The 23,504-nt window shown below is 37.1% G+C and overlaps 1 pseudogene; it reads right to left on the minus strand.

Moving 5' to 3' along the window:
• Positions 1–1,009: 1,009 nt before the first annotated feature.
• LOC131900120 (zinc finger CCCH domain-containing protein 14-like) lies at positions 1,010–18,315 on the minus strand (annotated as a pseudogene).
• Between the last annotated feature and the right edge of the window lie 5,189 nt (positions 18,316–23,504).

Below are 23,504 nucleotides of genomic sequence, written 5' to 3' on the forward strand. Positions count from 1 at the left end.
CACCTCATATCTCCCCCTATACTACATCTCACCCCAACTTGTCCCAACCTGTACCATTCTGTATATGGGATATACTTGCTTCAATTATAAAATAAGCATTTCTCTAAGTCTGAAATTGTTTTCTATGTTGCCAATTATTTTGTGACATTTAGCTTGTTGAGCTTTATGATACTGTCCAGACAATATGTTGCTCTTAGGTTCCAATGGATTTGTTTGGCTGCAAAAAAAAAATATTATGAACAGAGTGAATGTATTTGCAGCAATCTGTGTCCCTTCAGTGTCAGAGAACAAAATGTAACACATTTTTAATGGAAAGAATCCATTTAACATTTCATCCGTTAAACATGAATCCTTTGAACAGTGATACTTGACTGATTAAATTAGATCACTGCTGTCAACTTGGTACAAATGAGAGAAACTTTTCTTTACCGTTCCAAAGACATATTTTCTGTCCACACTGAAATGTTGTTAAATTAGTCTGTGACTTTTAATTTTTTATTACTCATTTTAAAAATCATATCATTTGGGATGGAAACAATTAGGGGGAAGTGAATGTTATACACAAATGCCTGAACCCTGCTATTATTATTGCTTCATTACAAATAAACGGAGTCACTACATCTTAATAGCAAGTGTTCATATGACAGTATGCCTATTTTTTTCAAGCAAGCCACAAATGTTTTAATAGAATTTGACTTTTCTTTAAATTGTCTTTTCTCTAGTTAAAAAATCAAATAATTTTAAAACCACTTAATAAAGTTACGCTTTATCACTTACACACTTAAAATACACACTTAATAGACCACTTACACACTTAAAAAGTTAAGACACCAGTCTGGTAATAAAATCCATATTATGAAATCAATATATTCTAAATTTCAAAGACATGACAAGTTCTGCAGAATATCTTTCATCAGAAAATGGAAGCTTTCAATTTGCATGATCTTCTGTCAGGTAGGATTAGGGTTTCATTCACTGTTTTGTAGTCAAATTCATTTGAAGACATGTCTTATGGCACAGTAATTAATGATGAGATGATAAAGTCTGTTCCTACACACTGAGTATTAAGCCTGCAGTGTTTCGGATGGTAGAAGGGACATTCCATTTTCTTACAAGTTGGGAAGTAACAGAAGAGCTGCCCATTTAGAAGATGGTACTGGTGATGAAACTTGTGTGGGAATTTTACTCATATGAGTGAAGGGCAATCTGGTTTCCTACACATAAATACACAATATTTAGAATTCAGATGCACAAATAAACATTTTCCAGCAAATTTACAATGGGGGAAGGCTTTGAAAGGTCAAAGTGATCTACATACTCATCCTCAGTTTTGCAAGCAAGGCAGTACTTGCTGTGCTCCAAAGTTTTTCTGGTTTCTCTGCCACACTCAGGTAGTCAAGCTATCTGAACATCAGCTGCACCACTATGGGGGGAGGAGACGGCTGAGTCCCTCATTTGAGGCTGCAGTTTGGTGTACCTGTTTCATTCAAAGCACATCTCTTCTTGATCTGACATGTATCCTGGTGGGCTGGGGACACCATCCAGTGTCACTATAAACTTGGGACTTGTAGCTTTATCTGATTGTACAAGATTTTGTGTCTGCATAAGGTGTCCTGAAAGATACCCAAAGGGTATCTACAAATTTTATCCCAAACTCATGTTTGGTATTACTACTATTTCCTCAGACAGCTTTGACTTCTTTAGAATAAAGATCTTTGGTCTGCATGGACCATGGATTCCATGTCCTAGTAATTTTGATTCACCTCTGTTTCTTCCTTGTTAAGATTACAATTGCCTGTATTGAGTTTCTTCCTTTTTTCTGTACTATCTCCCTTTGCTTCCTGGACTATTTCTGCTAGTAATTTTTCTTGAAAAGAAGTTCTGGGAGCAACCGGCAATGTCTATTTCTGTGGAACTCAGGCTTTGCTGGTTCAGACATGTTACTGGACATGCTTCCTGTTTAGAAGACATACCCAGTATCTTCCTCCTCTCTTCCATCATGACTGATTTTTTTGTCTTTGTTGTTTTACTTTAACAACTAAGCTTATAGCAGGCAACGTTCTTTCCTGAGAATTTTTGTCCTCAATACTAATTTATCTAAGTTGCTTTTGAAGAAGGGACTGTAAGTTTCTTCTATGCTGCTAAGCACTTCTGGCTCACACAAATGTGTAGTTTGTATCTGGTTCACACAAATGTCCAGTTTGTATCTGGCTCACACTAATGTCAGTTTGTATCTGATCCACACAAATGTCCAGTTTGTATCTGCTCCACATGAATTCCAGTTTGTATCTGGTTCACGCAAATGTCCAGTTTGTATCTAGTCCACATAAATGTCCAGTTTATACTGGTCCACATGAATGTCCAGTTTGTATCAGGTCCACATGAATGTCCAGTTTGTATCTACTCTACATGAATGTCCAGTTTGTATCTGGTCCACATAAATGTTCAGTTTGTATCTGCTCCACACAAATGTCCAGTTTGTACATTGGCTCTTCTGTAATCCAGTTGCTTCTCTGTGAAACCTGTTTAGCAACTGCTGAAGTCATAGCTTCTTTAAATGAATACCTGTATCTGCATTTCTACTTGCAGATGGTTGATAAATCTCAGTAGAAGGATGAGAAGAACCGTATGTATGTGTCACTGTAGGCTTCTGCTAAGATAAGGAATTTTCTTGCACAGAACCGAGGTCTTCATCGATGAAATCATCTGGTTCTGGCTTGATAGGAATCACATCTTCAAAGGGTGCTGGTTCCCTGAGAGGTTTCCCTGTTGACGTTAGCTGGATTTGAAGCTCTGGAATCATAAGTCTGTCTGATTCCTGCTCCTGTGAACGTGTAGAAACTCTGGAATCCTTTTTTTTTCCAGTCTAGAGTTCGAAAGGGCAAGGGGAGGGACTGCAGCTTCATGCCCTATCTCATCTTCCAGACTAAAACCCGTCTGGTTTGGAGGCATGTTACTATCAAAGATATTGGTATCAGAAGACTTTTGACTAGAAGGCTCAGTTGTAACAGATTGAAATTTATCTAATACACCATGAAGCCCATATAAGCTCCTAATTCTTGCAATTTCCCCTTAATAGCACTCCAGCTCTTGCAACTGATCTCAGTGTCAATTGATGTGGCTCAGTGACAGGTAGTCAGGACAACACTACACTGTACTTTGGTTACCTGGAGCCCACAAGCTGCTGCCCAGAAGCCTGCCCACGGCTGCAGTTTTACCCCTGCTCTTCACTGTGGATGTGATGTTTTAAGTTTCTGCTTTGACCTCCCTGCAATAATGGACTGTAACCTAGAATTGTAAGCCATATAACCCCTTCATTCCCCTATGTTTTTTTGTTTTTTGCTTTTTTGTTTTTTGTAAGAGGATTTGTTGGAACAACAAAAGTGAAAGTAGAATACACAGTAAAGAACCAGGGCCTCCTACTAATGGCCATGTAAGTGAGCCATCTTTAAATGTATCCTGAAACTTCAGTCAAAAGTTTAAATGGCTACTGTGCTGGTTAATTTAAATTGCCAATCTGATTGGATTAAGAATCGCCTAAGGCATAAATGAGTGACAACTTTGGGTTTCCAGAGAAGATGAAAGATCCCTACTGCACACCCTAGTATGCATCCTGATCCATTTAAATGTGGGCAAGTTGAGCCACACCCACCAACACATCTTTCCTGCCATGATGGACTATTCTCTTAAACCATGAGCCGAAATCAACCCTCTATACTTCTTGTTGCTTCTTGTTAGGTGTTCAGTCACAGTCACAGTGATGAAAAATTACTATCAGAGCTGCTATGTCAGTAAGTATCTTAACTGACAATTCCTGAGAGATACTGAGCCAGAAGCATCCAACTAAGCCATTGAAATTCCCATCCAGAGCCAGGCGGTGGTGGTGCATGCCTTTAATCTCAGCACGCGGGAGGCAGAGACAGGCAGATCTCAGTGTGTTCAAGGCCAGCCTGGTCTACAGAGCGAGTTCCAGTATAGGACTACACAGAGAAAACTTGTCTCAAAAAAAAGAAAGAGAGAGAGAGAGAGAGAGAGAGAGAGAGAGAGGAAGGAAGGAAGGAAGGAAGGAAGGAAGGAAGGAAGGAAGGAAGGAAAGAAGGAAGGAATTCTCATCCAACCAAAGGTGAATGATAAATTTTTGTTACTTTAAACCACTAATGTTTAGAGTATTTTGTTACAACAGAACTAATAATAATAAAACCAATAAAAACTGCCAGGCCTAAACAATTAGACTATCACTACTCTGAAACACCTATAAAGATATTTTTTTTCTGTGTACATACCTACAACAGATAAACAACAATTTAAACTATTATGTAAAAAGGATTTTCATGTTTTATGTAGTTGTCCTGATAACTCATAATCTAAACAGTTAAGTCTCACATGAGAGGAAATGACCCTTGCAGTTCTTTGTGTGGGGTTGAGGCTTTGTGAACATTCCCCTGTCCACTTTGACACATCTAATGGAGTCTGGGCACTATAGGCAACTGGGGAATACTGAGAGCACACCAACTCGTGGTCCAGCACCAAATGGTCAGCCCTGAAAACATGAACACAAGTAACATTATACAGGCTAAGCTGGATATATTTAGGAGTATGTTTTATACACATATATGCGTGCAATGACAATGAAAAACAGGATATACATTTGAAAAGGAGAAGTCTATGGAAGTGTTTTGAGGGAGAAAGGGAAAGAGAGAAATATTGTAATCATAATCTCAAAAATAAAAAAATGACTCTATGAGCATGTGACCTTGTTATGTTTCCCCTCCCTCTCTCTTTCTTTGTGTTTGTGTGTGTGTGTTCTTTTATCCATTTTAATAAAGCAGCATGTTGTATTGTTTTTCCTCCTATCATTTGGGAGAATAAAGATAAACTAAGAAAAACTGTTACTTTTTTATGGATGGACTTTTAAAACACTTGACCTTTAAAAAAGCTATATCCACCATAATATCATTTAACAATACTTGTTTTATGAAAAGGACAAATAATAAGATGTTTTATTTCATTTTGAAAGATTATATAAGATTAAATTACATTATGAATTATTTATTGAGTGACTGAAATAAAAATATTGATTTGCCATCTTGTCATATGTTTACTGAACTTAATGTAGTTTTATCAAATCTTGGTAGTTTTCTCAAAATGAGTTTTTCTTTCTCTGACAAAGCATGAACTAAAGAAATATAGAAATAGTACTAACTTGCCACAATCTCAATGCTAATACATACACACATACACACACACACACACACACACACACACACACACACACACACACACTTAAGTTGGTTATGACTAGTCCAGGGTGCATAGAAAGACACTAACAAAAATAAAAATCAAACAAATGATTAACATTTCATTTTAAAAATAATTTCAAGCAGCTTCAACATTGCTAGAATTATTTTGATAGCAAATAACAGCTCACGGTAGGTTTTTTCTTTTCTGTAATGCTTTCAACACAAATATCTATTTTTATAAAGATTCCAACAGATCTTTACATTAAAAATATAGAGATTCTTATTCTTGATAAACAAATAAGCCAAAAAAGATTTCTCATGTTGAAAAATTTTTCTTCAGTCCTCTTTTAGAATACCATTGGCTCAAGTGCTAGCACTTTCCTGAAAACATATTAATTAGTTCCAAATTACAGAAAAGAGAAAGCATTATATATCAATTAGATATATACAGAAGCCTAGCTTGTGTCATCCAGAAATCAACTACAGTTCCCCAAGGCCAAGTATATAAGGTCATTTCATGTCTTGAAAGAAAAAAAACAAGCATCATAATGTTCTTGTATTGCTGCTTTATTTTCATTTTTTATATGCAAATAAACTTTTCTAATTAATCTTTCTTATTGAGACAATTATACAATCACATTTATTCAAGTGTAAGAAATAATGCATGAAGGATAGGCAGGATGGCTCATTAAGTAAAAGTGCTGGCTGAGCAAGCCTGACAATCTGAGTACAGTTCTTGGAGCTCAGGGTAGAAGGACAGAACTGACTCAGAAAGACAGATGAGCTCTGACTTCTACATGTGCACCCTGGCTTGCACAGTGGGGCACACATATGCCCACACTTACGTATATACATTAAACACAAGTACACCTATACAATAATAATAAATAAATAAAATGTAACAATAAGTAGATTTATATTTCTTAATAAAGAGAAAACTATTGCTACTGAAGGATATTATGTACTTTCTACTCAGATTCCTGTAGAGGCAAACCTTTTCCTGTACTATCTCACCTAGCATACTAATACTGATGCATTATCATGACACAAGCAGGGTTTTACTGATAAAGATCATTCATGTTCCTTTTTATAGCAACAGCCAGGTTCTTTCGATCCCATCTCCTGGAAACCACTAAATTTCAATCTATTTCTGTAATTATATCATATTGACAGTGTTAACAATGTTTAATCTTTGGGACTAGCTTACATTCATCCTACTTCCCTGGTGAGTCATCCCAGTTACATTACCCATTAATCAGCAGCTTGTTCTTTTGTTGTTAGTGTTTAGTATCATTTATGTACCAATGCTTATTTAAGCATTATCAGTTGATAGCTATCTGGGATGTTTCCAGATTTGGGTCACTATGAATAAAACCTATATAAGCATACATGATCAAATATTTATGTATGACAATATAGTTTTTCATGAGAATATTCCTAGGTATAGGCTCAGGGGTATCATTGCTGAGTCACATAGTTTATGTTCTTGGAGAATTTTTTTTATATATATATGCAGTGGAATATGATCCTATCCCCCCCCATTCTCTAACTCCCCATGGCTTATTCAACATGTCCTCCTCCTAGCTCCTTTTTTATTTATGATAACTCAATAACTCTAGTTAGTGCTGACCTTATATTTATGGATATAGATGCCCTCTACTGAAGTATAAAAAAACCTACAAATGGCCACACCTCCAAAGAAGGTTTTTACTTTCAGGTCACAGTACTGGTTTGTTCTCTGGCCCATTGCTTACTTTCTGACCTCTATGGGTGTTCAAAATGGAACACACATATCAAAACTAATATATAAAAATGTGACAAAATATATAACATTTGTCTTTCTGAATCTAAGTTGCCTTACTCAGAGTGATTATTTCCAGCTCCATTCATTTACCTGCATGAATTATTATTTTTCTTAACAGTTAAATAATAATGACTTGTATAATGTGCCTCATTTTCATTATCCATTCATCAGTTGATGGGCATCTATGTCATTTCCATTTCCTAAATATTGTGAATAGAAAAACAATAAACATGAATGAGTAGATATCTCTACAGCAGGGTAAAGAGTCCTTTGTATAGATGTACAAGAGTGGTGTCCTGGTTTTTTGTTTTTGTTTTTGTTTTTATCAGCATGACATAAGCTATAGTTATCTGGGAATAGGCATTTCAATTTGAAAAAATGACTTTATCTAGATTGCCTGTAGGCAAGTCTATAGGACATTTTCTTGATTAACGCTTGATGTAGAAGTGCCTGGCCCACTATGGGTAGTACCATTCTTGGCCAGGTTATCCTAGAGTATAGAAGGAAGTAAAATGAGCAAGCCAGTCATCAGTGTTCCTCTATGGCTTCTGCTTCAGTTCCTGTCTCCAGTTTCCTGCTTTGTGTTCCTGCTTTGACTTCCCTCAGTGATGGAGTGTGAATTGAGAGTTGTAAGACAAAAATCAAACCTTTTTTTCTCCAAGTTGCTTTTGGTCATGATGTTTTATCACAGCAATAGAAAAATCTAAGACAAATGAGATTGATGAAGCGTGTAGTAGCTCTATTTCTAGCTTTCTTTTTTTTTTTGTTTTTTGTTTTGTTTTGTTTTGTTTTTGTTTTTCGAGACAGGGTTTCTCTGTGTAGCTTTGCGCCTTTGCTGGAACTCGCTTTGGAGACCAGGCTGGCCTTAAACTCACAGATATCCACCTGCCTCTGCCTCCCGAGTGCTGGGATTAAAGGCGTGCGCCACCAACGCCTGGCTTATTTCTATCTTTCTAACAAAACTTCACACTGATTTTCATAGTGGCTACATCAATTTGCACTCCTGCCGACAGTGAATATGTGTTGTTCTCTCCCCACATCTGTGCCAGCATTTGTTATTTGTTTTTGTTGTCCCTGTTTTGTTTATTTTATCTTAGCCATTCTGGTTGGAGTAATAAAGAATCTCAAGCAAGCTTTAATTTTCATTTCCCATGTAACTAAGTTTATTAAACAGTGTTAAAAAGTTTACCAACCATTTGTATATTGTCTTTTGAGAACTCTCTGTTTAGCTCCATGCTCCATTTTTAATTACATTGTTTGTTTTCTTAATGTTTATTTTTTTGTGTTCTTTGTACGTTCTGATACTAACCTTCTGTCATGTGTATAGTGAGTAAAGATTTTTTTTCCCATTCTATAGGCTGCCTCTTCACCTGAATTATTCTATCCTTCTTTTTTAATGTAAGCAATTAGTGCTATAAACTTTCCTGTTAGGACCATCTTCATTGTGCCCTATAGATTTTGATGTGCTGTTTTCATTTTCATTCACTTCCAAGATTTTGTTTTTATTTCCTTCTAGATTTTTTCAATGATTCAATTATCATTCAGTAGTTTGTTGATTAGTCTTCAAGAACTGGTGCACTTTCTCTAGTTTTTAATTGATGTTTATATCCAGCTTTATTTCATTGTGGTGAGATAGAACACTGGATGTCATTTCAATTTTCCTGTGTTTTTGAGACTTTCTTTACACCCTACATGTAGACCACTTTGAGGAATGTTTCACAGCTGCTGAGAAGAGTGTATATTCTTTTGTATTTGTTTGGGGTTTTTCTGTAGACATCTGTTAGGTCCATTTTATTTGTGTCATTTAACTACAGGGTTTCTCTAGTTTATTTGCTGAGAGTGAGGTACTGAAATAACTTACTATCACTGTCCTTGTGCCAATATGTAATTTTAGATTGAATAATGTTTCTTTTATAAAACTGAGTGAGTACCCTTGTGTTTGTTACATATATGTTTATGACTATCCTGTGGGTGAATTTTTTCATTTAATGAGTGTAAAATGCACTTCCTTGTCTTTTCTGACTGGTTTTGATATGAGGTGTATTTGGTTATATATTAGATTAGCTACACCTGCTTTTTTCTCGGTTCAATTTTCTTAGGATCCTCTTATACATCTTTTCACCCTGAGGTGGTATCTATTTTTGATAGTGTGTTGGTGTTTGATGGTGTGTTTCTTAGAAGCAGCAAAAAATCGATCTTGTTAAATAGTCTAGTCTGCTAATCTGTATCTTTTTATTGGTGGATTGAGACCATTAATATTCAGGAATTATTGAAAGATGTATACTTATTCCTGTGATTTTGTTGGTTTTGTAGTGTTTTCTCAAACCTCTTTTGACTACTTAGCCTGGAAATATTTACTTGTTCCTATGACATCTTGGATGTGTTCATCCTTCTCTTCAGATTTAAGTATTCCTCCCAGTATCCTGATTTTAGTCATAAATTCTTTAATCTGTTTTTATCGTGTGTGGTTATATTTTATTTGTGCTGAAATGTGGTGATGTTTTATTTGTGCTTTAATAAATAAAGCTTCCCTGGACAATAGAGGAAAAAGCCAGCCACAACACAGAAGTCATGCAATGTTAGCACATTCCTTTAATCCTATCACTTGGCAGGCAGGATCTCTGTGTGTTCAAGGCCACACTGGAAATAAAGGCAGGTGTGGTGGCACACGCCTTAAATTCCAAAAGTAGTTAACCTTGGAGGTCTGGAGGTCTGTACAGACAGACAGGAAGTGACACAGCTGTGTAGGAAGAGGAAGTGATATAGCTGAATAGAGAGAGCAAATCAGATGGCAGAACAGCAAAGCATACAGACAGGAAGTAACCGGCATTTGGAAGCTGCAGAGTTGATGAGGTAAAGTTGGCTGTTGGCTTTCCCTATTTCCCTGATCTCTCTAAGGCTTTCACCCCTATATTTGGTTCCATGTTTTTTATCTAATAAGACCATTTAGAAATTCATCTACAATTGTGGAAAGTTTTAATTTCTCCTTTAATTTTAATAATTAGTTATTTGGGGTATAATAGTATAGTTAGGGTCTTTCAGGACTTTCAGGACTTTCAATGACATTCTGGCTTTAAATGTTCTTGTTGAATAATCAGTAGTTAATCTAGTAAGCCTGCCTTTGTAAGTGTCATGACTTTTCTCACTTGAAGCTTTCAATATCCTTTCTTTACTCTGTAATTTTAATGTTTTAACTGTAATAATATCATGGAGAAATTCTCTTGTCCTTTCAGTGTTCTATAGGCCTCTTGTACCTAGATAGGCAACTATTTCTCTAGGTTTGGGAAATTTTATTTTTTGATTTTACTGAAGATGCGTCCACTGTAATTTTCTTCTCTTTTGTCCACAATTCAGAGGTTAGGTCTTTTCATGGTATTCCAAACGTCACTCTTACTCATGTTCTGTTCATTTATATTTCTCATTGACTTTTCCTGCCAATCATTCTACCTTGTCTTTCATTCCTGAATCTGTGTTTTCAACATCTATTTAGTTGTTCATGCTTTCCACCAAGTTATTGAGTTTTTAATCTCCAGCATATTTTACTTTGGAATTTCTGAAAACTTCAATCTCTATTTTCATATTTTCAGTTGACTTTCTTATTTCATTCATTGCTTTTTCTTCTTTGAGTTTTTATTTTAAGCCTTGTTAAAATAATTCTTTTGAATTCTTTGTCTTAAAGTTCTTTCATGTCATTCTCATTAGGGGCCAATACTATGGAACTTGAGTTTTTTTGAGGTGGAATAATCTTTGGGGTTTTATATTATTTTATTTATGTATTGAGATTTGTGTGCATCTGGGTGTAGCTAGAGTTTTCCTGCCTTGCCCACAGTCAGGACAAATCTTTGTCACCTGCCAGTCCCACAGCCGCTCAGACCCAACCAAGTAAACACAGAGACTTATATTGCTTACAAACTGTATGGCCGTGGCAGGCTTCTTGCTAACTGTTCTTATAGCTTAAATTAATCCATTTCCATAAATCTATACCTTGCCACGTGGCTCATGGCTTACTGCCATCTTCATATGCTGCTTGTCCTGGCGGCAGCTGGCAGTGACTCCTTCTGCCTTCCTGTTCTTTCTTTTCTCCTCTCTGTTAGTCCCGCCTATACTTCCTGCCTAGCTACTGGCCAATCAGTGTTTTATTTATTGACCAATCAGAGCAATTTGACATACAGACCATCCCACAGCATCTGGGGGTATTTTGTTGGATGAGTTTTTCTGGGTTTTTTTTTTTTGTTGTTGTTTGTTTGTTTTGTACAAGTCACATTACTTCTTTCAGTAGAAATGCTTACAGTGTTCAGTAAGGGGCTAATTCATAGCAATGTTATGATCACAATTTCCCTTCATTATCTTATATTTTGGGATATAGTCTCTGTCTCAGGTCTTCTGTTTCTCTGCTACAGTCTAATGCCTTCAACCATTCCATAAAGGAATCTGCAACACATTTCTCCTGACATTGTGTGCTGGTCCTGGGTCTCAAGACCAGATAGTGCAACTAGATAGTCCCAGTCCAGCAGCTGACAGGACTCAGGACTCTGGGTCACTTGTAATTACTGCAGAGTCCCTGGTGAGGATCTGGAAAATCCCAGAGGGGGGAAATGGACCAAGAGTGGTATCTGTCCTTAACAAGCAGCCCCAGGATTTGGGTAACCCTAATGAAGGGGGCAGTGAAGGAGAATAAAAGTTTACATCACCTGTGATGGCTACAGGGTCCCAGCCAAGGAGCCTTCTGGGATCAGGCAAATTTTAAAGTGGGGGAGATAGACTAAGAGGAAGTGACAGTCTCTGGTAAGCAGCCTTGAACTTAGGGAACCCAAATTTACATCCTCTAATGTTTTTCTCAGACTTTCTAAGACTTCCTATTAGTTTATTAAGGCCTCCAAGTTTTTCATTGTAACAGCTACATTTTGGAATCGGTATCTGTTGGTACTCTGATTTTATTTAATTTGAGATATTCCTATTTTGGGTTTGACTAGAAAATTTCCAATAAAACTTGGACATTTTTACTTAAACCTCCTGTCTTGACTGGCTTCATCTAAAAGCACTCTTATCAAGGGAAGGGAGAAAATTACCTCATTGATTTTTAGGTGGAGATATAAGTCTGGAATTCATACTCAGCTTCCACTGTCACTCAAAGTGAGCGTCAGGTACCCTATACTGGGCAAGTGTGGATTCCTGGTTCTTCCCCATTTCTATTAGCATCGTGATGTGAATGGCCTCATTATCACCTGGCAGTGGTGAAGGGCCTCGTATAATAAAAACCCAGTGGAAAAATAGAGAGATGCCTCTCTCTCTAGAAGTCCATAATCCTGCTATGGTCTCCAATGACACTTCAAATATTTTAGGACAAGGGAGTGTATTTATTATTAATAACTGGAAGGATGAAAATCTTGGCTTCTTATTTGGCTGCTTCTAATACCATGCTAATATTTTTGTAATACCTTACATAGTACTTTAAGAGTGACTGTCTAGGCTCTCCATTTGGCATCATTTGCTAATATAGGCAGGTAAGAGTACTATTTTTTCTGTGATATTTGGGATATTAGGATAAATAATGACTTCTTCTATCTTGTTATATTGTCCCTTTCATTACAGTTTACCTAGAGAAAGCAGGCATATTGTAGACTTTCCTGTCTATTCCTACTGACATTTCCTAGTTTCTATGTTTCATAACTCTTGAATATATGAGGCATGAAGTGAACCAGTACCATGACATATTATGACCTAAGTGTCTTTCATCTTTTCTTTACTTTTCATAGTCTGCTCAAGTATTTTATACAAAATAGCCAGATATCTTCGCTGTAATTAGTGGGAGAAATAGGGGAAAGTATATCTGCTCCATATTTCTAGAAGAAGGCTTCATAAACTATGATTTTATTTTATTTTAGGTTTGTAGATAATGGGTTTCTTTATGACATTTTCATACATGTACACAGTTGTACTTTGCCCATATTTCTTCTCTACCTTATCTAGCACTTCCTGCTTCTTCCTACTGATTCCCTTTTTCCACTAAATAGTAACCCCTCTGCCTTCATGATTTCTATGTAATATATACATTATATATATATATGTGTGTGTGTGTGTGTGTGTGTGTGTGTGTGTGTGTGTATGTATGTGCATGGATGGATGCCTAGGCATATGAATTTAAATAGTATTTTTCTTTTCTATACATTATTTCTTTCTTTTTTTTTCTGAGCTGAGGATCGAACCCAGGGCCTTGCACTTGCTAGGCAAGCACTCTACCATTGAGCTCATATAGTCCACTTATAGTTTCATATATATATGTATATATATATACATATATATATATATACACATATCTATATTTTTAAAATCAAGATTCCACATATGAAAGGAAAACTGCCAAAATGTATGTCTCTAAGTTTGGTTTAAAAACAGAAATTGCCTACAATTAAGTTTTTGTCCCATTGGCAGCAAGTAATGAGCTCCTTCAAGATTACCAAAATATCACAGACAATACTAAAACTCATTCATACTAGTTTCAATTTCATGATAGTTTGAAACAGGATGCTGGTGGTGGCAAATAGTCTCTCAAACACAATTTGTCTTTTATTGGTGGTTGATGCATTAGTTATTTTCTGTTGCCATGAGAAACCACCACCAAACAAAGTGACTTATGGAAGATTTGATTTTGGTTTGCAGTTCTATGAGGATTAGGGGTCCTTCTCAGTGGAGAAACACAACAGCAAGCAGCCAGCAGGATAGCAGGGACAGGAAATTGAGAAATATGTACTTTACTACAAGGAAGAAGCAGAGAGAGCAAGCTGGAAGTAGGGTGAGGGTCTAGAATATCAAACTCCCAGTGGTGTAGTACATTCTCTATTAAAGCTGCACTTCCTAAACACCTTCAAAAAGCACCAATTGGTAGGGACTAAGTGTTCAGATACTCAAGGCTATGGGGCATTTCTTACACAAACCACTGCAGCTGCAAAACAGGAGAGCTTTCCATTTTCTCCTGGGTGATCAGAGTTCATTAAGAGGAGTCTACAAAATATTTGTCATTTTCTTAATGGCATCAAACTCATAAGATTTCACTTAAAGACTTCTCAGAGGCAAGCACAATGGGGTTAACCTAAGAAATATGGGAAAGCATATTCTCTTTTACCTAATGATCTCTTTAGCCAAATGGAATCTCTATCACTTGAACATCTGTTTCTCTGGAGGGACCTTATTAAGATTATTGCTATAAATCTTGAGAAATTGCTTCAACATTAGACTCTGCTTGGCATGACATTGTAGGGCTACTCTACTCAAATTGCAGGAAATGTAAGATGAATATCCTTTTCAATAATTGTATAGCAACAAGTAATGTGTAACTACAATGCTTGTAAAAACCAGAATATAATTTCATATTTTTCATTTTCTTTCACTAGTATCAATATAACAGAGAAACAGCAAAGTACCTAGACATAATGCCTTAGTGACCACATATTTATTACTAACAACCAGGCAGTACATAAATTTTTTCTTAAATAGTATTTAGTAAGTTATAAAGTAATTTCATTATTTTTGCTATATATTATGTGAGGCACACATTCCATTAAAAAATCAAATACTTTTTAGGTTGTTACGGTTGTTTATTTGGTTATTAACATTTATTATCAACTTTTTATTAACATTTATATCATACTAAAGAGTCGTTTTCTTGTATAAAGGAAAAATGTAAAAGAAAAATTTCCTTTCTCTTTTTTCCAGATCTATGCTTTGAAAATTCTAAAGGTGGTCATTTATATTAAAACGGAAAATTGTCACCAAAATTTCTGTATTAAGGAAAATGTCACTAAGAATTTCAGATAAGTTTTCCTCCTTTTCATTAAAGTAAATATTGAATCCCACAGGATATGTAAACCTGGCCTGAATTTTGTATTAAAAAAGGTTTTTTCCACACAATATATTTTGATCAGATTTCCCTTCCTCCAACTCCTCCCAGCTCCTCCCCAGCTTCCTACCCACCAACTTTATGTTCTTTCCTCTTTCTCTTTAAAATAAATAAATCACAAAAACAAAAATCAAAACAAACAAAAAACCACTAAGACAAAAAATGCCAGAATAAAACAGAAATAAACAAAAAGCCCACACGCACGCGCGCGCGCGCGCGCGCGCGCGCACGCATACACACACACACACACACACACACACACACACATAAAATGAAGTTTAATTTGAGTTGGCCAACTACTTCCTATGCATGGGACCTGCCCTGGTGTGGTTGTTATATCCATTGAGATTCTGTTGTAGAAAACTGATACTGCCTTTGCCAGCAAGTCTCAATTGCTAATAGCTCCTTTGTTAGGCTTAGTACATCCTACTCTCAGTGATGGGACCCCATCTGGTATAAACCAGTACAGGTCTTATGTGTAGTGCTACCATCTCTGTAAGCTCATATATACATCTGTCCTGTAGAGTCTGGAAGACACTGTTTCTGTGAAATCATCCATAACCTCTGGTTCTTATATTCTCTCTGCTTCCTCTTCTGCATAGATCCCTGAACCCTGAGAAGAAAGGTTTGATGAAGACATCCCATTTAGGGCTGAGAGCTCCAAAGCCTTTCACTCTCTGTACACTGTCCATTTGTGGGTCTCTGTGTTAATTCCCATCTATTATAAAAAGAAGTTTCTTTGATTAGAATTGAGAGAGGCACTGATTTACGAGTACAGCAATATATTTTTAAGAGTTAATTTATTTCTAAGTCCCTTTAGCAGAATAATAGTACTAGATTTTCCCCTCGTTCCATCACTGATCTCATCTCAGATTCTTGGCCACTTTAGCAGTGTCAGGTACGGATGGGTTCCATGTCATACAGTAGTCCTTAAATCCAATTTAAAAGTAGTTTGTTTTCCCATAACATTTGTGCCACTATTGCATCAGTGAGTATATCTTATAGGCAGGTTGTTAATATAGATCACAAGGTTTGTACCTGGATTAGATTGAGGATTACCTTTCACTTAAATAAATGCCTGTGATGATCAACTAGGAAAGAGATGAAGTTTCATTTGATTCATGGTTATTTATACCCCAGCACATTATCACACAGACCTAAAGTTTGTATGATAATGTGAACTAAACCTGTATTCTGGTATGTGGGCAGAGGCCATCATGTCACAGTGAAACAAATATAAGACACAAAAGAGAAAGAAATTGGGAGATCCCACAATTATCTTCATGAGCAGGTACTTCAGTGACCTAAAATTTCAAACTAACCTCTACTTCTTAATGGTTCTCTAACCTTTCAATAGCATGAAGGAAGAAGCAAGCATTTAACAATGGACCTTTGGGAGACAAATAAAATCCAAACCAGAACAATTCTGTAGAATGATTTTACTCACTAAGCATTGCAAGGGATGCCATACATCCAAAGGCTGAACTACTATGCGTATTCTATATTATTTGAAAGTCTGTAGTGCCACCCCTTCACCACTACACTCTAGAGAAGAAGAAAAGACCTATGTTATCAGTAATCTGACTCTACCAAAGTCAAAGCAGTGCTTTGACAGCCCTTATTTCAAATGGGGTACTTCGTATTAGTTACATGCATGGTTATTACACAGACTAAGATTTTATACATCAGCATTTTGACATTTAGGACCTGAAAGGTTATTTGGCGAAGGGACCATCTTGTGCTGTTGAATGATTCCATCTACCTCCACCAGCCAAATCCTTCAAACACTCCCCATCAGCTGTGACAACCCAAAATGCCTCAAGGCTTTGATAAATGTCCCCTGGGGGAGCAAAGTTTCCCCTAGCATTCTGTTCCTATGAATACAACATGAAAAAATTAAATGCAGTTTCAAAATAACATTCTCATCAATCTTGCAGTATATTCAAATACTTCTGCATATCATAGCCTATTTGCCAACTGAATCTCTTCCAAAAGAAAACTTCTTATAAGGAATGCTGTACTATCTGGCCTTTTGTAAAGAACAAATGCTTCCTCTTGAGACTATTCAGTGTTGTCCTTATGTTCATGTGTTTACAGCTATTTGGGATCATGGAACTCATCTCTGGTGAGAATTGATTCTCTCCTCTTCAGGAGCCATTGAGTGCCTATAACTCTTCAGCTGTGGGTGATGTCTTCTGAAATGTCCTCATGTGTTTGTTTGTGTATGTGTCACAATAATTATAGTAGAAGATGTAACATGAATCTTAAAAGGTCTTATTAATAAAAACACATTTCCCCTTTTTGTCTAAAATTAAAAAAAACATAACTAATACAAGAAAAACTATATCCAATAAGTATATACAATATATGCAGTCAAGAATTACATTAAAAATGTCCAGTCCATTAACATTTGACTAATTCAGACAAAAAATTTCATTACTTATCCTATTTAAAACAAGTAGTTCCTTTTTAAAAGTAGATTCAATAATCTCCCTTTTATCTTATCATATCCATATTCTCTTTGAGTAGATAAAAAAAACTACCTTTTATCTTATCGTTTCTATATCTTTCCTTTTTTCAGAGTAGATTCAGTGATCTACCTTTTTCTATATCTTATTTTTTCTTTTTCTTTTTTTAAAACAAAAACCCTGCATCTAATGTCCTTTGTTTAGCTTTTTTTGACCATTAACAATTAACAACTTGTAACCAACCATCATAAACAATAACAATTATCCATAAGCCATTGAACGACCAAAAACACCCACCCCATCTCAGGGAATGTGGGCATCATTTTCTTAAAATTACTTTCTGCTTTCTGGGGGTGAAGACATCTTTAGGGGATCCTGAAAAGAAAATTTTGGGGTTAATTGTCAAGTCCTGGGAGAGGTAGCTGTATCATTTGTTGTCCAGTATCTGCATAATGGGAAAATGTAGGGCTTGTCTCAAGTCCTTGCTCGAGTTGTCTGTGAATCTGGATCATCTCAGCTAGCCATCTCGAAATTGTCCTGAGCAGTTTGTAGTCCAAAGCCGATCTTTCCATGGTGTTAACGGCTTTACTATAGTCCATGTGGAATCATTATTGTGGGGTCCTGTCATCCTTTTGAAGATTTGAAAGTTGCTGTTAGGCCTGGTCATGGTTCCCTGCAGATTTTTTTTTTTTTGCCTCCTCTGTGGTTTGAAGTAATCACAGTCTGATAAATGTCTGTCTCTTGGAACCACGAGCATTCTTCCCTAGAAGAGAATATCTTCACAGCAATTTCTTCTCAACACTTGCCTCACCAAACTTCTCCAAACTGACCTTTGCTGACGCTTTCTTGTAACACAGTAGTAGTCTTGGCAATTCTTCTCTGAACAAGCAGCAGTAAACCCTTCATCCCCGGTAGCACCATCACTGCTACCATCAACACAATGAGAAGCAGCTGGCAACTTGGAGCAGCAGTCGCTGCCTCCAGGGTCCCACCGCCACTGTTTGTAGCTCGGCCCAGCCACAGCTTCTCTTCAGCAAGCCTCCTATACTGGCCTCAAACTTGGGATCCTCCTGCCTCTGCTTCCTTCAGCAAATCCTACCAGTGTGCACTACCACAACTGGCAACATGTAGCTCAGGTCTGAGCTGGGGCCGCAAGGCCACAGGCAAGTGACTTTTTCGCGAATTCATACCACGAACATTGTGGGCCAGATGTAGCACGAATCTTAAAAGGTCTTATAAATAAAAACAAACCCAGAGCCAGGTATTGGGGTAAATGCTGAAAGGTCAAGAGAAACAGAACAAGCCACATCCAACCTCACCTTGCCAATTCCTCAGCTGGTTTTGTTTCCTCAGACTGAAAGCCTTTGAGTCCTCACTCAAATGGATTCAGCTGAACTGCTGCTAAAAGCCTAAAAGCTTAACCAGGCTCTAGTTACTGGTCCTCATGCCTTATATACCTTTCTGCTTCCTGCCATCACTTCCTAGGATTAAAGGCATGTGTCACCATGCCTGTATGTTTCCAGTGTGGCTTTGAACTCACAGAGATCCAGACAGATCTCTGCCTTTGGAATGCTAGGATTAAAGGTGTGTGTGCCACCATTTTCTGGCCTCTATGTCTATCTAGTGGCTGTTCTGTTCTTTGACCCCAGATAAATTTATTAGGGTGCACAATATATTGGAGGACACAATATCACTACAAGAAGAAATCATGAATTTGAGAGGATTTTAGAGGATACTGGAGGAATAGGAAGGACACAAACAATGTAAATGCAGTGTAGCAATGTATGAAATTCTTAGACTAAAAAATAAAATAAAACGAAGTAAAAATAAACTGTTTCCCCCAGAAATCCACAAAGATACCTCCACAATAGACTACTGGCAATGGTCGAAAGAAAGCCCAAACTGGCCTACTCTGGTGTTAGGTTGGCCAAACACCCTAATTGTCGTGCTAGAAATCTCATCCAATGACTGAGGGATCTGGATGCAGAGATCCATGGCTAGGCCCCAGGTGGAGCTCCAGGAGTCCATTTGGCGAGAAAGAGGACGGTTTGTATGAGCGAGAATTGTTGAGACCAAGATTGGAAAAAGCACAGGGACAAATAGCCAAACTAGTGGAAACACATGAACTATGAACCAATAGCTGAGGAGCCTCCAACTTGATCAGGCCCTCTGGATAACTGAGACAGTTGATTAGCTTGAACTGTTTAGGAGACCCCCAGGCAGTGGGACCAGGACCTGTCCTTAGTGCTTGAGCTGGCTGTTTAGAACCTGGGGCCTATGCAGGGACACATAGCTCAGCCTGGGAGGAGGGGACTGGACCTGCCTGGACTGAATCTGCCAGGTTGAGCTGAATCCCCAGGGGAGTCCTTGCCCTGTAGGAGATGGGAATGGGGGATGGGCTGGGGAGAGGGTGGGGGCGGGAGGAGGGAGGACAGGGGAACTGTGGCTGATATGTAAAATTAAATCAAATTATAAAATTAAAAACAAACAAAAAGCTCATGAGAATAAAGGATAGAGTGACTGGGTATTGACCCAGGGATCTCCCCCCCCAAAAAAAAAACCAAAATAAAATAAACAGTTTCTATTACACTCTGAAGATCAGATTCATGACCTGATATAAAAACTGATCACCCAATCAAAATTGTCGATTAATTTTTCTATGATTAATGACCTGTACCAGATGTCTATAAACACAAAAAAGAATAAACAGCAAAACATAAACCAACAAATACAAATACTACATTCATGTATAATCAGCTAACATTCAGTGCTAAAGCATAATATATGGATAATTGAATAATAAATTTAATATAAATAACAATAAATCTAAAATATATTGAAAAACCTCAAATTGGTAGCTGCTCTTCTTTTAGGCTATGGAACCTCTTGCCATTATTTTCCTTACCTTTTTATGTCTTCTAAATAGTTGATACCAGAGACACTAGGGTAAGAAGCATGGTAGAAAGATTTGAGAGAAGACTCTGATATCACAGACAGCACTTCCTCTCAGTGACTGTGGAGGAGCCTAAGGAGACACCCAAGTCTTGCAAAAGAGTATGTCCAAGAGTAGTTGGCCAATAGAAAATGGACTCCTTGTCTTTATGTGTATGCATGTGTGCTTTTTGTTTTGCTTAGGTGTTTGTTGTCTTACTGTGTTTGGTATTTTCTTTGACCTTTGTTTTGAGAGAGAGAGAGCACATGAAGTTGTGTGTGTAGGGAAGTGGGGAGGATTTAGGAGGAGTGGGGAGAGGGGAAAGAATATAAGCAAAGCGTTGTCCATTTCGTTTTGCATATATGTGTATGTGCTTAGGGCTGACCGTTTGGGATTGGATAACCTATCAGGGGCTCATTTCTGGTAAAAACTGATTCCATTGTTTTCAGCAGCTACTGACTCCCTCTAACTCTTCATCTATGAGTGAGGTCTCTAAAAAAAATATATGGAGTCTTTAAAGACTTCTTTATGCCAACTATAAGATAACAAAGACTAATATATATATGAAACAACTAAAATAAGTTGAATAATTCTCTCAGACAAGCAGAAACATTAATGTATTCTTGCACAAAAATGAAAAGAAAAGTAGAGTAGACATGAAAAGGTGAAGAAATTATTTATTTGGGGGATAAAATATATCCTTCAAATGTGTCAAACGATAACTTCTGGAAAAGTTCCTCATTTTTCTTAGCATGTGACACACAAAGTAATGTTTTAGTTACTCTACATAGCCTCTGATCTCCTATATATGTTTAATATATGGAACTATACTGAAAGATGGATCACAACAGAATATAACTCTAAATGACACTTGAGTCTCTCTAAGTTGTGATGTACATTATAGATCATGGCATGTGAAGCACTTTCATGCTTTGTTTTGAAATTTTTTAATCATAAACATCCTTGATAGTAAGAACACAACTCTGTTTCTGAGCCAAGGAAGGTAAGTAAAAACTAAACATACTGTCAAAAGATCATTTTCCAAATGTAGGAGATTTAAAATATGTTTCTTCTACTTTTCTAGGGTATTTGGCTAGGCTACAAATTAACTTGACATAATGCAGATTAATGAGAGGAAAAATTAATTCCATGTATCCACATGGGAATGCCACAAAATATAAAGACTCAAGGAAGGGTCAGATGACTGTAACTTATATTGCATCCTAGGCTACATAGGGAATAGGGCCCTTGGGATGCTAGAGGGATGAGGTGATGAGCTATGGAATGATGAAGGGAGGAAATATATGGGGAATAAAGTTGCTCTTGTTATGCAGATTAGGAGGTGCCCAGGTGATAAAAGTTGCCTAGGAACAGTTCTCAGAAGAAATAGTAATATGGCTATGGTATCAACCTCCAGTCTCCTCTCCTGTGATCGAAGTTAATTTTCTTTGATCTAAAAGGTTCCCAGGGAGGGAATTCATGACAATGCTGTTCCTTTTGGAAGATCCCTCTTTAGGCAACTGAGAGAAGCTCAGGAAAACTCTCTGCCTGCATTCTATTTTCCTCAAGTGCTCTCAGTTCAAATATGTCAGCATATTAAAGCATTTTGGGTATCATTTCTTGAAATACAAAAGGAAGCTAAATTCATGCTTTTATGCAAATATTACATATCATATGCACAAACAAGAAAAATGTTTTTAGAGACTAAATAAATATTGAAATTAACTGTGTATAGATACTGTTAGGAAGATAGAATCAATGTGATAAACATATAGGGGTATGAAAAGGATTTATTGCAGAAGTTGACTTATACAATGATGGCATCTGAGTAATCCCATGACAGCCTGAAAGCTGAAGACCCTGATATGCCAGTAATATACTCAGTCCACGTCTAGTCTGGAGGTCTCTGCTCCTAATTCCAATTCTTTATATATAAGTTTATTCCTCACCCCTCATCAAGGAAATTTCTCCTTGCAACAAATGGAGATCATTACAGAAAACCACAACCAATCAAAATGCAGAGGTGTGCAGCCCAGTCCCAGTGGATACATCTACAAAACACTCCTGCACCTAAGGTTCAAGGATCATTTCGCAAGAGGATGTGGAAAGATTGTAAGAGCCAGAAGAACTGGGAGTTTGCTATCAGATTGTATTTACTAGGGATGTCAGAAGCTATATCCATAAAGTCTCACCAACATGACTGCCCAAGCATGAGATAAACAGGGACAATAACAATAGACATGTTAAAGTGGATGTGGAAAGCCCGTGAAGCCTCAACTCTACACATTGAACTGTAGGCAAGAAAGGAATGCCAAGAGTAGAGAAATAGTCTTCCTCAGCAAAGAGCATACAAGTTGATTGTCCAATAAATACCAAATGGTCAGCCCTGAAAACATACATACAAATAACATTAAACAGAGCAAACAGGTTGTGTTTATGTATTTAGGAATACATGTGTGTGTCTGTGTGTGTCTGTGGGTGTGAGTGTGTGTGTGTGCGCGCGCGTGCGCATGCACGTAACCACAATTTGTCAGGAATTTGAAAGAAAACAAGGTGGGGTATATCGGAGGGTTTAGAGGGAGGAAAGGGAAGGGAAATGGTGTTATTATATTATGATCTCAAAAATGAAAGATTTTCAAAAAGTCTGGACACTTCTGAATTAAGATGACTAATAATTTAACTCAGTTATAATCTGTAGAATCCAAGAGCCTGAGAATTCAGGGCACCAGTGGTATACATTGTATAAGTCTTAGAATCCAAAGGCCAGAGTGGCTGGAATTCTGCTATTCCAGGAGGCAGAAGAATCTGTCCCAGATAAGAAAGAGAAGGGGTATCCAAATTCCCTTATTTTATCTATCTTGACCCTTCGGCGTTTGCATGATCACCTACACACTGTGTCCATGGAGATGCCCATCTAACCTCTTCTGCAAATATTCTTACTCCAGCAAGTGTCTAGTTATGACCAACTAACATCTAAAATTAGGAATCACAGAGCAAAAAAATCATCTTTCTAGGATGAGGTGAGGGAGTCAAATCTCTACCAAGAAGTTGCAAAATAGTTTACACAGTTAACAGACTTAGAATCAGACAAACCTGAAGGGTATGCTATAGATGTGTGGTATTCTATTGAGACAAACATTTTTTTTAAATCTCCCTTCTTTTA

This window comes from Peromyscus eremicus, chromosome X, assembly GCF_949786415.1.
Source record: "Peromyscus eremicus chromosome X, PerEre_H2_v1, whole genome shotgun sequence".
NCBI lineage: Eukaryota > Metazoa > Chordata > Mammalia > Rodentia > Cricetidae > Peromyscus > Peromyscus eremicus.